General features: G+C 40.7%; 1 protein-coding gene and 1 long non-coding RNA gene across 4 annotated transcripts in view; one reads left to right on the forward strand and one right to left on the reverse strand.

Moving 5' to 3' along the window:
* LOC110203668 (uncharacterized) overlaps positions 1-12,850 on the reverse strand; it is a 203,832-nt gene that overhangs the window by 84,195 nt on the left and 106,787 nt on the right. The gene's annotated exons all lie outside the window — the stretch shown is intronic.
* Positions 5,725-12,850, forward strand: part of LOC110203797 (uncharacterized) — an 8,989-nt gene continuing 1,863 nt past the window's right edge. Inside the window, exons 1-5 of one of the 3 annotated variants that reach the window (XR_013483518.1) lie at positions 5,725-6,563; positions 7,701-8,392; positions 9,357-9,436; positions 10,193-10,275; positions 12,706-12,747. This is a non-coding gene — a long non-coding RNA (uncharacterized LOC110203797). Of the gene's footprint in view, positions 6,564-7,700; positions 8,393-9,356; positions 9,437-10,192; positions 10,276-10,305; positions 10,405-12,705; positions 12,748-12,850 lie in introns of all 3 variants that reach the window. The other 2 variants (XR_002323087.2, XR_013483517.1) reach the window with 2 other exon arrangements.

Genomic DNA, 12,850 nt, shown 5'->3' on the forward strand with positions numbered 1-12,850 from the left:
TGTGTGCCAAGCACTGTACTTCTGCACTGGAGATACACTAAGATGCAAAAGACAATCCTTGCCCTCACGGAGCTTACAATTTGGTGGGGGAGAGAACATGCAAAAAAAAATATAAACCAATTATATACAGAATAAATAGTAAATAAGACTTAGGGAACTAAAATCCAGTGAGTCTGGGAAAGTCTTCTTTTAAAAAATGGGATTTTAGTTGAGAAGTAAGAGAAGTCAGGGAAGTCAGTTGGAGGTGAGGAAGTCCCGGCATGAGGGGCAGTCAGAAAAAATGCCCACAAATGGTGTGGCCTAGTTGTGGAACATTTAGGTGACCAGAGTCACTGGATTGAAGAGTACATGGTAGGGAGTAATATGTGAGAAAACTGGAAAGGTAGAAAGTGGCTAGGATATGAAGAGTTTTGAATGCCAAACAGAGAATTTTGTATTTGCTCTTGGAGGCAATAGGGAGCTACTGGGAGTTATTGGTGGAGTTGGGGTTTGGATAGTGACATAATAGGACTTGGTCTTTAGGAAAATCACTTGAGTGGAGGATGGACTGGAGTGGGGAGAGGCTTGAAATAGCAGACCCACCAGCAGCCTACTGCAGTAGTCCAGATATGGGTTTATGAGGGCCTTCACCAGAGAGGTGGCAGTGTCAGAGAAGAGAAAGGAACATATTCAAGAGATACTACAGAGGTGAAGTTGACAGGCCTTGCCAACAGATTGGATATGAGGAATGAAAGATAGTGAGGGGTCAAGAATGTCTCCTAGGTTGGGAGACTGAGGGACTGGGAGGATGGTGTTGCCTCCTACAGTAATAAGGTAGGTAGAAGGGAAGCAGACAGTTTAAGAGGAAAGATAATGAGTTCTGTTTTGCATGTGTTAAATTTCAGACATCTACAGGATGTCCAGTTCAAGATGTCTGAAAGGCAGTTGGAGATGCAAGATTGGAGGTCAGCAGAGTTTGGGGCAGGAAAGGTAGATTTTAGAATCACCAGCATAGAGGTGGTAATTACATCCATGGGAGCTGATGAGATTATAGTATAGAATGAGAAGAGAAGAGGGTCCAGGATAGAACCCTGAGGGATCCCTATGATTAGAGGTTGTGATCTGGAGGAGGATCCGGGAAAGGATACTAAGAAGGAGTGGTCAAATTGGTAGAAGGGGAATCAGGAAAGAATGGGGTCGGAAAAACATAGAGATGAGAGTATCAAGAAGAGGGGGATCACCAATGTCAAGGACTGCAGAGAAGAGAGGGAGAATAAGAATTGAGAAAAGGCCATTGAATCTTCCAATTAAGAGATCATTGGTAACTTTGGAGGGAGCAATTTCAGTGGAATGACAAATTTGGAAGCCAGAATGTAAGGGGTTAAGAAGAGATTGAGAGGAGAGAAAACAGAGGCACTTATAGTAAAGGGCCTTTTTGAGGAGTTTAGCTATAAAATCCAGAAGAGATATAGACAATAGTGCAGATGAAAAGGTCAAGTAAGAGTTTTTGAGGATGGGGAGACATGGGCCTATTTGTAGGCAGTAAACAGGGAGAGATTGAAAATAAGATAGAGCAGGAATGACAGGGCAGTCTGTTGAAGGACATGGGATGAATGGCATTGCTAGAACAGGTAAAGGGTCATTAACCTTGGTAAGGAGTAAAGCCACCTAATCCTGTGAGAAGAGCGAAGGAGGAGATAGTGGCAAAAGGAATCTGAGTGATCACAGATGAAGAAGAAGGATCTCAGGTAAGAGGGTGGTGGAAGGGGATGCTGTGAGAGGTATGAGGAGAGAGAAAATGTTGGGAAGACCTGCCATGAAGTGTGGGATAGTGAGTTGATAAGAGTCATGATGAGATTGCCTAGCAGCAGAGAAGGCCCAGTTGAGGTTGTGTAACTTCATGACTGAGTCAGAATAGTTGTATGATTTTTCAACACCTTCATTTAGTAGCAAATGTAAAGGAAATAAGGCAATCCTTTGTGTGAGTATTCCAAGGATGAGACTTGGGTAGGACATATTCAGCAATATAAGAGGTCTAGGGGTCAAGATGCGGGGGGTGGGAAGAATGTGTCTAGTTTAGAAGTAATGGCCTGAAAGATAACTGAGGGGTCAAGGGATTGGAGATAATGGTGTGGACAAAGAGCAGGAGTAAGCAAAGGCAAAGGGAGAGGTGAAAAGCCAATAGACTGTGGTTGGATGAGTGATAAGAAGATCGAGGATATGACCATGTTTGTATGTGGCTGAGGTGTGGTAGAGTGGAAAGTGAGTAGGTTGAGGAACTGAGTAGTTAGGGTGATAGAAGGAGAGTCAGTATGTGTGTTGAAGTTCCTTAGTATGATGGCAGGAGTTGAAGAGGAAAAAAATAACTGTGAGTCATGTACCAACTTGAATGAGGATGGAAGGAGAGTGACCTGGGAGTCTATAGACAACAGCTACCAGGATTTTGATTGGGTGGCAGATATGAATAGCATGTACCTCAGGGGAAGACAGATTGCTGAGTAACAGAGGTAGGGGGGAGAATCTGGAAGTGGCAATGGGGAGCAAGGAGTATTTTTAACTGTACCTCAACCAATGAACTGAGGAGAATGAGAGAAGGTGCAATAAGAGACAGAGTCAGAAGTCCCACTCCCCACTAACTTTCCTCTTCCCTCAAGAGACAGGCGCAGCAGAAGATGAAGACATGAGGTGAAAAGGTAGGTTGCTCCTTTTTGCACCAGATTATCCATGTCTTTTTTTCAAGATCGGGCTGGCAGTAGGAGATAGAAGTTGCCTTATGCTTGTACAAACAGAAATGGTTGGTTTGGGGCAGGTGGAAGACTCCTCACCTGGCCTCTTGCCACGTTCCTCCAGCAAGGGATAAAAGGCACAAGGCATGTGGTTAGAGGAACATCAGGCTCCTCTTCTCAACTGAAGAAGTTGGTGAAGAATGGGTAACAGGAATGGTAGATTCCCATGGAGAGGGAAGTCCTTTGGGACAAATGGAACAGTACAGTGCTATGTTACTTTAGGTCTTGCTCAGGGACAATCTGGGACTGGTGTGAAACAATTCTGAGACTTTGCTGTGGCTGAGTTCATCCAGAAGGTGAGTGCAAAGGATTGTTGTTATGCCAAGCTCATGGCACTGCTTGCTTGCTGGGCTCTGGAAAAAAGGGTGTCTCCTAAAAGTAAAAATAGAGTCATGAGAAGAGAGGGGTGGTCACAGCATTGGCATCCTGACAGCATATTATACTGACAGGGCCATCTCCCCCCACCCCATAATAATGTATCTAATCTGAGGGGCAATTAATCCTTTTTTATCCAAAATCCTGTTTATATGTAAGCCTTCTCATTTTTCCCCTTCAGCTTGTTCCACAGGGACCAAAGCGTAATGATCTTCAATCTGATGTCCAGTCTAAAAGAGTTTAGGGAAATCACCATAAGGGGTATGTCATGTTGTGCTACCACCTTCATTTGTCTTAATGAATGTTTTTATTTTGGTCCCCATGTGAAATTTTTATATTGCCTTGTAACATTGGTCCAGTGGAGAACATTGTACCTAAATTTGGAATATGTTTTTTCCAGAAAGCAAAGAGTCCAACTAGTTTCTGTTCCTCCCTTTTTGTCCTTTGGGGCTTTAAAGCTAAACTCTTTTCTACTACTGGTTGAGGAATGAATACTCCCTCCAATGTCCAGATCATCCCTAAGGATGCCATTGGACAAGTAGCCATCCTCTGTTAGTCTGATGGATTAAATTAATAGATTAATAATCCATTCTAGCCCTCAAATAACCCTTGCTTATCATGTACCCTAATATGTTCTATAGAATGCCTTACAAGTCCCGCATCGGTGTCAATTTTGCCTGAGTCCTGCCTGCATAGATTATGGCACAGTACTAAGCTATTAACATATCCCTGTGGCATCTACATTAATGTATACTCTACCCCCTGCCATGTGAAGGCAAAGAACATAGTACTTATGTAGATAACTGAAAACCACAGTCCATCATATCCTTTAATTTCATCACTCATTTCTGAAATATTTGGGAAGTCTCCCTTGATAGGTTTAGTCTTGGCATTAAGTTTACTATAGTCTATTATAAATCTCCACTCACCATTTTCCTTTTTTACTGGCCAAACTGGAGAGTTATATAGGCCAATTCAGGGGTGGGGAACCTGTGGTCTTGAGGCCACCCGTGGCCCTCTAGGTTCTCAGTCTGACCCCTTGACTTCAGTCAAAGTCCAAGTTTTACAGAACAAATCCTTTTAGTAAGGGGATTTGTTCTGTGAAGTTTGGATTCAGTCAAAGGGCCACACTTGAGGACATAGAGAGCCACATGTGGCCTCAAGGCTGCAGGTTCCCCACCCCGGTATAAGAAGTATTATGACATGTTCTACAGTCTCTGTTCCTCCTGGGTGTTGCCGTTCTTTGGCCTTGTTCTAATTAATATCTTATTCCTTTGTTCAGTACTGTCTATTAATTAGTCCTAGTCTTTATCCTTATTCAAATTCCAAATATATCCATTCTACCCTGGCCATTTTTAATGGCAACTGTGTTTCTTCAGATATAGATTTCCATGGCCTAAACTGTGCTTTTGTATGTAAGGGGAGTAAGGCACTGCCTCCTTCAAGCATGAAAAATCCAACATAGAAGACTATCTTCTGTTATTGGAGGAATAATGATTTAACAATAATGTTAGTATTATTTAAACAAGTATTTCATTAATTATTAATTAATTGTATATATAAATTAATAATAATAATCTGCTCCTACTGCCTTTCATGTGGGCTAACCTTTCATCTTTACAATTCATCCCCAGTATTTTAACCTCATCTCTGTCTCAACTGACAGATTCACCATCCATTTGGCAAACTCTTAACAATCAGGCATCATCTGTTTCCTCTGTTTTTTTTAATGAAGTCTTTGTGCTAACAAAAAGCATTGAGTACCAATGCTGCCATTGAGAAGTGTTCATCTAATTATTGTTTCTGACCTAACAGAAGCTTTGATTTCTAAGCTGTTTAGCAACCCTTTCCTCTCCTTCACTTAAGACTTTATGGCTAGATATGGTACACAAGATTCACATCCGTATCATTCCCTTGGCAATGAGTCACTTAACCTATCATCTAACAAGTCACTAGCCCTCCATTTCTCTTCCTTCTGCTTTCCTACTGTCATATCTCAGAGTGACTTGGTTTAGAAGTTCTAGCAAAACCCAAGTCATCTGTTTCATTTTCTCAATCTGTTCTCTATATCTGTAGAGAGATACATTTTCTCCTTTAGTATCAATCCTTTTCTTTTCCCATAACTTCTTAAGTAACAATTCCTCTAAACCTTGCAAGAATGTATTTTTAATTTTGTACCGTGGTGGGTCTGGCTTCAAGAATGTCAGAAATCCTCTAATCATTATCTTAGTATGCTTATCTTCACCACATATGGTTCTTGGAATATGTCCCATATCTGTATTAAAATACCAGTGCAGCAATTTCTGAGGTTCTTCCTTATGTCTATGGTTCCCAGGAAGATAGGTATTATAAGACACTTTTATTTTGAACCAAAGTTCCTCTTAACAATTGACCATATTGTTTCAAGCTCAGTATAAGGGTTGGTTTCCCCTCTGGGCATTCTTTTAACAGAATACCATCTCTAGATGAGAGAGAGAAGTGGGGGAGAGGGGGAGAGGGAGAGAGAAAGAGGGAAGGGGAGAGAGAGGGGGGGAGGGGAAGAGGGGGAGGGGAAAAAGGGGGAAGGGGAGATGGGGGGGAGAGAGGGAGAGAGAGAGATGCCAAAAGGCAGAGAAGAGATTTCCCTTCTATTGTAGCAAGGGGTTTAAATTTTGGTCCTTGCCCCCTTTGGTGGAGGCAGTGGGTGAACAGCCAGGTTGTGTATGACCTAACCCTACCAGAGAAGATGCAACTGCCTAGAGTTCTAGTCCCACTCATGGTCTGATGAATCTCATGAATCTCATGAATCTAATGAAGGAAGTGGGATTTCCTGTTTCTTGCTCAGATTTCTCAGCCCTGGTCAGTGACTTATGGGCCTAAAAGCAAAGATGTTCCCTACCACTGAAATGTGAGGTTCAGCGACCCAGCTCTGACTTTCTCCAGAGCAGACAGAGCAGTGGCAGCAGAGATTTCTGTACCATTCTGTCTGTGGAAGTACAACAGCCAGGAGACTTAGTCTCAGTGTTTGTTATTGGCTTATGGAATACAGTAAGTTCCAGAGTTGATTCTCAGCCTTGTCTCTCTCTACTCCTTCCTGATCATATTCCAATGGCACACTGTTAACAGATATTCATAAGCATTGTCAGTTGTAATGCATAATACATCCACTAAACCAATTTGCTGTTACATGTGCTAAGTAACACAACCAAAACATTAATTAGACTTAGACTTCCCAATTATAGCAATAAAACTTGATTATTCAAGAGTGTGCAAACACTAGTCTCTACGTTCTATTACAATAATAGCATTAACCCCAGTAGGAACAAACCACTAATCTAATTTCCTCTAGTTTCCCAATAAGTATGTCTTGCAGTGCTGCTCAATGACAAGGTTCCCTCTCTGCCCAGCCAGAGGCCGTGTGTCTCCCTGCAAGGTGTTTGCCAGGTAAGTGAGCAAATTTCTGCTGTCAATTCACAGTGCTCTCATTGAATCCAGAGGATGCTTGAGTCTTAAGAACTGGGAATGCAGGAGCCAAACTTAAAGGGGAGCCAAAGGTATGCTGAAGGCTGGGGGCATTGGTGGCCTTCTTAGAGTTGTACCTATGGGCATTAGCTGGTTACACCAAATTCTGCTTGGTGTCCAGTGATGTTATTTGGCTACCAGTTAATTTGATTGATACCTGGCAAAATAAGGTCATGACAAGGTTATTTTAAAAATGTCCCTTAGTGGCCTGTCCTGCCAGGGAGGGGAGATCCCATATTTTTAACTGTAGATAATGGAAACAGGCCTAATGCAAAATGAAATCAGTTGTGTCAAGGCAAAAAAAAAATATTTTGACTGTAGTGCCTGACTTCATCTCTATACAGTCATTCAATGATAGATGTAATTGGGGTTTCATGATGCATACAACTAAAGCTCCAAGTGTTTTTAGTATAAAATAAGTAGACAGGATCTGAGGTCTGAATGAGACTTCCAGGTCTGCTGAGAACAAAATCAGAGATATGACCACTGTATTTAATTTTCCTCCAACTTGTTTTTCTTGTTTTTTATGCCTTTTCATTTCCCTCATTCCTGCATGTGTTGAATGGAAGGAGGAAAAATAGACATTGCAAGTAGCAAAGGATATCCTAGGTCAGGGTTGGAGTCGGGGGTCAACCAGAGATCAATTTCTCTACTTATTTGTCTGTGAATCCCTTAAGGTTAACTTGATTTTTCCATTTATGGGTCTTAGCATTATTCTAGTGAAGAGTTCAACAATCTCCCTCTTCTAGACACATTTCATTTTGAAAAGCTCATTGTTATTTCAGAAAAGTGAGTTTCCAGAATTGCATTTGCTTAAGAAATGTATAGAGGTTGGGGGGTGGGGGCATCAGTCAGGGCAACCCCGGACTGGTGCTTCCTGATGAGCCAATGAAATGGTTCCACTGCCCTCCTGAGGCATCTTTCTTTGCAAGTGCTCCTATGCATCTGTACCAGTAAAAAGAATAACTTGCTTCTATAAAGAAAGCTATAAATTTTGGGTCACTTTGGAGATTCTGAGCAAACTGTGAGATTAGTAATTTTCTTATCCTGATATTACAGGGGAGAGACCAGAGGATAACACAGGATAAGTAACTTGGTTACCTTAACAGGTCTGGTAAGTAGATGAGTTGGGAGGTAAAGTCCAGGCTTCCTGACCCTGCAGGTCAGATTGTGACCACCAAGCTATTTGGAATGCTGCCTGTCAAACATCATTTTTCTTTCCCTGCCACATATGTATTTATTCTTGCCTTGCTCGACTTACCTAAAAATTCATGGTCCACATAGCCTAGAACTATAGGCCTTTTCAAAGGCTCTCTATTTGGAAGCCCCTTATCAGACAACTGAGAAAAGTGAGGCCCTCGGGTTTTCCAGGGCCTAATCAAAAGAATGTGTCTGATGTATGCATTAGGTCCTCTACTTGGCTGATTCCAGATGCTGGCCACTGGACACTACCATAAGTGTGTCTCTACCTCAGTCTGATTTGATTCTCCCTTGTCATTTCCCTTCACTTGAGTCCATCAAATGGAATCAGCAGGACAAAATATTTCAAGTAGTTGGAATGCCAGACACCTGGGACAATGTATAGAGTGATCCATGCTGTCAGTCTTACCATTTCTTTTCCTCAAAGTCCTTGAGGCTTCACCTCAGTTCAGCTTTTCTCATTCCTAGGATGGAGATACCCTGGAAGATTTGGAAAGTGGCCCTCTGGTTCACAGATGTTCTTATACAACCATTCCTCTTCCTTTCTAAATGTAAGTCTCTTCAATTCCTCTTTCTTTTGGGTAAAATGGATGATGGTTGCCCTTGGGGGTGGCATTTGGCCTTGCCTGTGAGGTCTGCCATAATGTGATGGACAGATTCCATTCTTTGTGGTGTCTCCACGTGCCAGGCCTTTTCCTTTCTGTTCAGGATTAATCACAATAAGAAGAGCAACAAAAGCCACCCTAATAAGAATTTCAACTACCAAATCCAAAACAAGCACAGCAAATATCATAGTGTGTGTATACTCTCTCCTTTGACCCAGCAGTAGATCTCTGGTTCCAGTGCCTTTTGTAGTCCAATTGACAGAGGAATTAAATGATGCTAAGACCTGAGAAGTTACTCAGATTAGGGAAGACACACCTGATATGTGGCTGAGGTGGGATTTCGAGTCAGGCCTTCCTAGCTGCAAGTCCAAGACTCTAAGATGTTTGGCCATCTGCCATCACTTTTGTTCCCATACTTAATTTCTTTTCACCATGCCATCATCTTTGACTCGCTTGGGTATTCATCTTCCCCAAGACCCTAGGTCTTGATCTGTTGACACCAAAGTGATGGACGTGTGTGTGTGTGTGTGTGTGTGTGTGTATACATACATATATACATATGTATATATGTATATGTATATGTGCTCTATATGTATATGTGCTCTATGTATATATGTGTGTGTGTGTGTGTGTGTGTGTGTGTGTGTGTGTATGGAGAGAGAGAGAGAGAGAGAGGTAGGGAGGGAGGGAGAGAATTTATTTATTTACTTATTTTCCCATCCTTTTTGTATTTCTGTGATGCCATTTAATTTTCCTTCATCCAGTGTGTATTCGAGGGTGGTAAAAATATGTGCACATTTCCAGGAGCAAAAGTTCTTGCACGAGGCCAGTTTCTTATTTTGGCCTATCAGTGAATTAAGGTTAACCTGTTGATTAGTTGATTGATTGTTGGACTGTTTATTGGTTCTAGGATTATTCCCAGGAAGAGCTGAGCAATCTTCCCATTGTGGATAAATTTCATTTTGACAAGGTCACTGTTTCTTTTCAAAGGTGAATTTCCAAATTTGCATTTGTTTCAGAAATTTGAATATGTTAGGTCTGGGGTTATAAGTCATGGAAAGCCAGGAAGTTTACCTCTTGATGGACATTTGAAATAGTTCCACTGCACTCCTAACATATCTTCCCTTGGAAGTGCTCATGCTTATTTCAGACTACTTAGCTAGACCTGTTGGCCTTTTCAGGGACCCTTTCTTTGTAAGTCCCTTATCAAATAAGTGAGGGAAGTGAGCCCTATGGGGTTTTCAAAGGCTTAGTTGATAGAATGTGTCTGATGTATGCATTAGGTCCCCTGCTTGGGAGGCCCTAGATTCAGGCCACAGGACACTGCCTTGAGTGTGTCTCTGCCTCAGTCATATTTGGTTCTTCTTTATAATTTCCATTACCTTGACTCCATCAAATGGAGACAGCAGGAAAACAAATTGTAAATAGTTGGGATGCCAGCTAGAAGATGTGCAAGGCCACCCACACAGTCAGTCTTTCCAAATCTTTTTCTTTTAGTCCCAGTCAGTCTTGCCACATCTTTTCTTCTAACTCACAGTGGCATCACATCCTTCTGCACTTTTTTTTTGTTTTGTTTTGTTTTGTTCCTGGTTAGGCAGTGGGGTTAAGTGACTTGCCCAGGGTCACACAGCTAGTAAGTGTTCTGTGTCTGAGGCCAGATTTGAACTCAGGGCCTCCTGAATCCAGGGCTGGTGCTCTATCCACTGTGCCACCTAGCTGCCTCCCTTCTGCACTTCTTATTCCTAGGATTGTAATATCTTGGAAGACTTAAGGAGTCACCCTCTTGTTTACAAATTTTCTCATGTAACCATCCCTCTTCCTTTTGAAAGGTAAGTCTCTTCATTTTCTTTATTTTTTAGGGGGGAGAAATGGATGAAGGTTGCCATTGGGGGTGTTGTTTGGCCTTGCCTAAGAGCTCTTCCATAATGTAATGGACAGATTCCATTCTTATGTTCCAGGTATGCCAGAACTTTTCCTTTCTGTTCAGGATTAATCACAAGAAAAACAGTCACAAAACCACAATAGTATCTTCAGCTACAAAAATAGAAACAACTACAGCAAATATCATTTATGGAGTACAGTGTTTGCATGTTATCTCCTTTGACGCAGCAATAGACTTCTGATTTTGATGTTCTTTGTAGTTCAATTGGCAGAAGAATTAAGTCATACTAAGATATGAAATGGGACTTTGCCAGGGTAATACATCTCATAATGGCATAGGTGGGACTCCTGGTTGGACTTTGATATTTCCACATCCAAATCTCTAAGACTTTTTGCTGTTGACCATCACTTTTCTTCTTGTAATTCATTCCATTCTTGTTTTTCTTTTTTCATTTATTATTTATTTAATTTAGACTTTTTTTTTAAGTTTGAGTTCTGAATTTTTCCTTGCCACTTTTACCCCATCCATTGTGATCTCAATAAATATGATACCAATTATACATGTGAAATCATACAAAACATATATCTGTATTAGCCATGTTACAAAAATAAAATAATAAAAATGTCAAAATATTATGATTCCATCTGCATTCAGATGGCCATCAATTCTTTTTCTGGAAGTGGATAATGTTTTTCATCATAAGTCCTTCAGAATTTCCTTGGATTATTGTATTAATCAAACTATCTAAATCATTCACAGTTGATCATATTAGAGCATGTCTGTTACTCTGTAGAATATTCTTTTGGTTTTACATACTTCACTTTGCATCAGTTCATTGAAATTTTTCCAGGTTTTTCTGGAGTCATTTTGCTCATCATTTCTCCTTTTTTAAAAATAATTTATTTGTTTTCCTAGTTACATGTAAAACAATTTTTAAGATTAATTTTTTTAAAATTGAATTCCTAATTCTCTTTCTGCCCCCCCCCAACTTTCCTTTAGGTGGCAAGGAATTTGACATATGTAATACATGTGCAATCATGCAAAACATTTCCATATTAGTCATTGTGAAAGAAAACACAGACCAAAAAAATAAAGTGAAAAATGGCATGCTTAGATTTGCATTCAGACTCCATCAGTTCTTTCTCTGGAGGTGGATAGCATTTTTCATCATGAGTCCTTTGGAATTGTCTTGCATCATTGTATTGATCAGAATAGCTAAGTCATTCACAGTTGATCATCATATGGTATTGCCATTACTATATACAATGTTCTCCTGGTTTTGTTCACTTCAGCACTTTGTATCAGTTTATGTAAGTCTTTCCAGGTTTTTTCTGAAAGCATCCTATTTTAGATTTCTTATAGCACATTAGTATTCCATTACAATCATGTGTCACAACTTGTTTAGCCTTCCTCAGTTGATGAACATCCCCTCAACTTCCAACTTTTTTCCACCACAAAAAGAGCTGCTATAAATACTTTTGTACAAATAGATCCTTTTCCCCTTAAAAAAAATTTCTTTGAGGTACAGACCTAGTAGTGGTATTGCTATGTCAAAGGGTATGCATGGTTTTATATCCCTTTGCTCATAGTTCCTAATTGTTTGCCAGAGTGCATGGACCAGTTCATAACTCCACCAACAGTGCTTTAGTGTCCCTATTTTCCCACATTCCTTCCAACAATTGTCATTTTCCTTTTCTGTCATATTAGCTAATCTGATAGGTGTGAGTTGGTACCTCAGAGTTGCTTTAATTTGCATTTCCCTAATCAATAGTGATTTGGAGTATTTTTTTCACATGACTATAGTCCTCCTTGTTAGTCATTTTTGGGGAGGCTCTGTTAAGAGAGGCTGTGAGTCTGTAGGTTTTACATTCCCTGCTTTCCCTAAGTACTAGGTCACCTACTGGTAATTGGGGAGGCACTGAGATGCAATGTCCCACTCTCTTTTACTGATACGGGTGTTTTGGAATTATCTTTCATAATGAAAGTTATCTATAAAACCTGGCTCCATCTCTAGTGATCAGCCTGTCAGTGTGTTGCTACCTTGATGTACTTTTAATAAGACCCTTTTAATTGTTTTTTCCTGAATTTTGCCTCCTTAACCAGGGCAAAAGTCTAAACAAAGAGTTTTCCTTTTAAGAAATGGAGAACCACCTGGAATTTTTGAAGGTTTTCACTTCTGGCTCTCACTGTGAGTGGGCCTACTTCACCCCTGGAATGAGCAATCAGTTACTGCCTGATAGCTGGCCCACCTCAGCAGTTAGTTAAGCTGTGAAATGGCAGAGAATTTAGCTCCCCAAAATTCAGGACAGAAAATGGAGACATATTTGATTCCCAAATCTAAGTTCTGATTTTTTTGTTTCATTTGTGCACCAAAAAGAAAGGAAGAAGGAAAGGTAAAAGGCTCACTAGGAAGAAGCAGGTGAGTAAATGGCCTTGCCTCTTTTGCATGCTTATACCAGTATTTATAAAGGGAATGAGAGGAGTGAGCTTTCAGGGGGTTCCAGGGTAGACAAATTGTAATA

Source organism: Phascolarctos cinereus, unplaced genomic scaffold, assembly GCF_003287225.1.
Source record: "Phascolarctos cinereus isolate Bilbo 61053 unplaced genomic scaffold, phaCin_HiC Scaffold_8;HRSCAF=390, whole genome shotgun sequence".
In the NCBI taxonomy this organism is placed as follows: Eukaryota; Metazoa; Chordata; class Mammalia; order Diprotodontia; family Phascolarctidae; genus Phascolarctos; species Phascolarctos cinereus.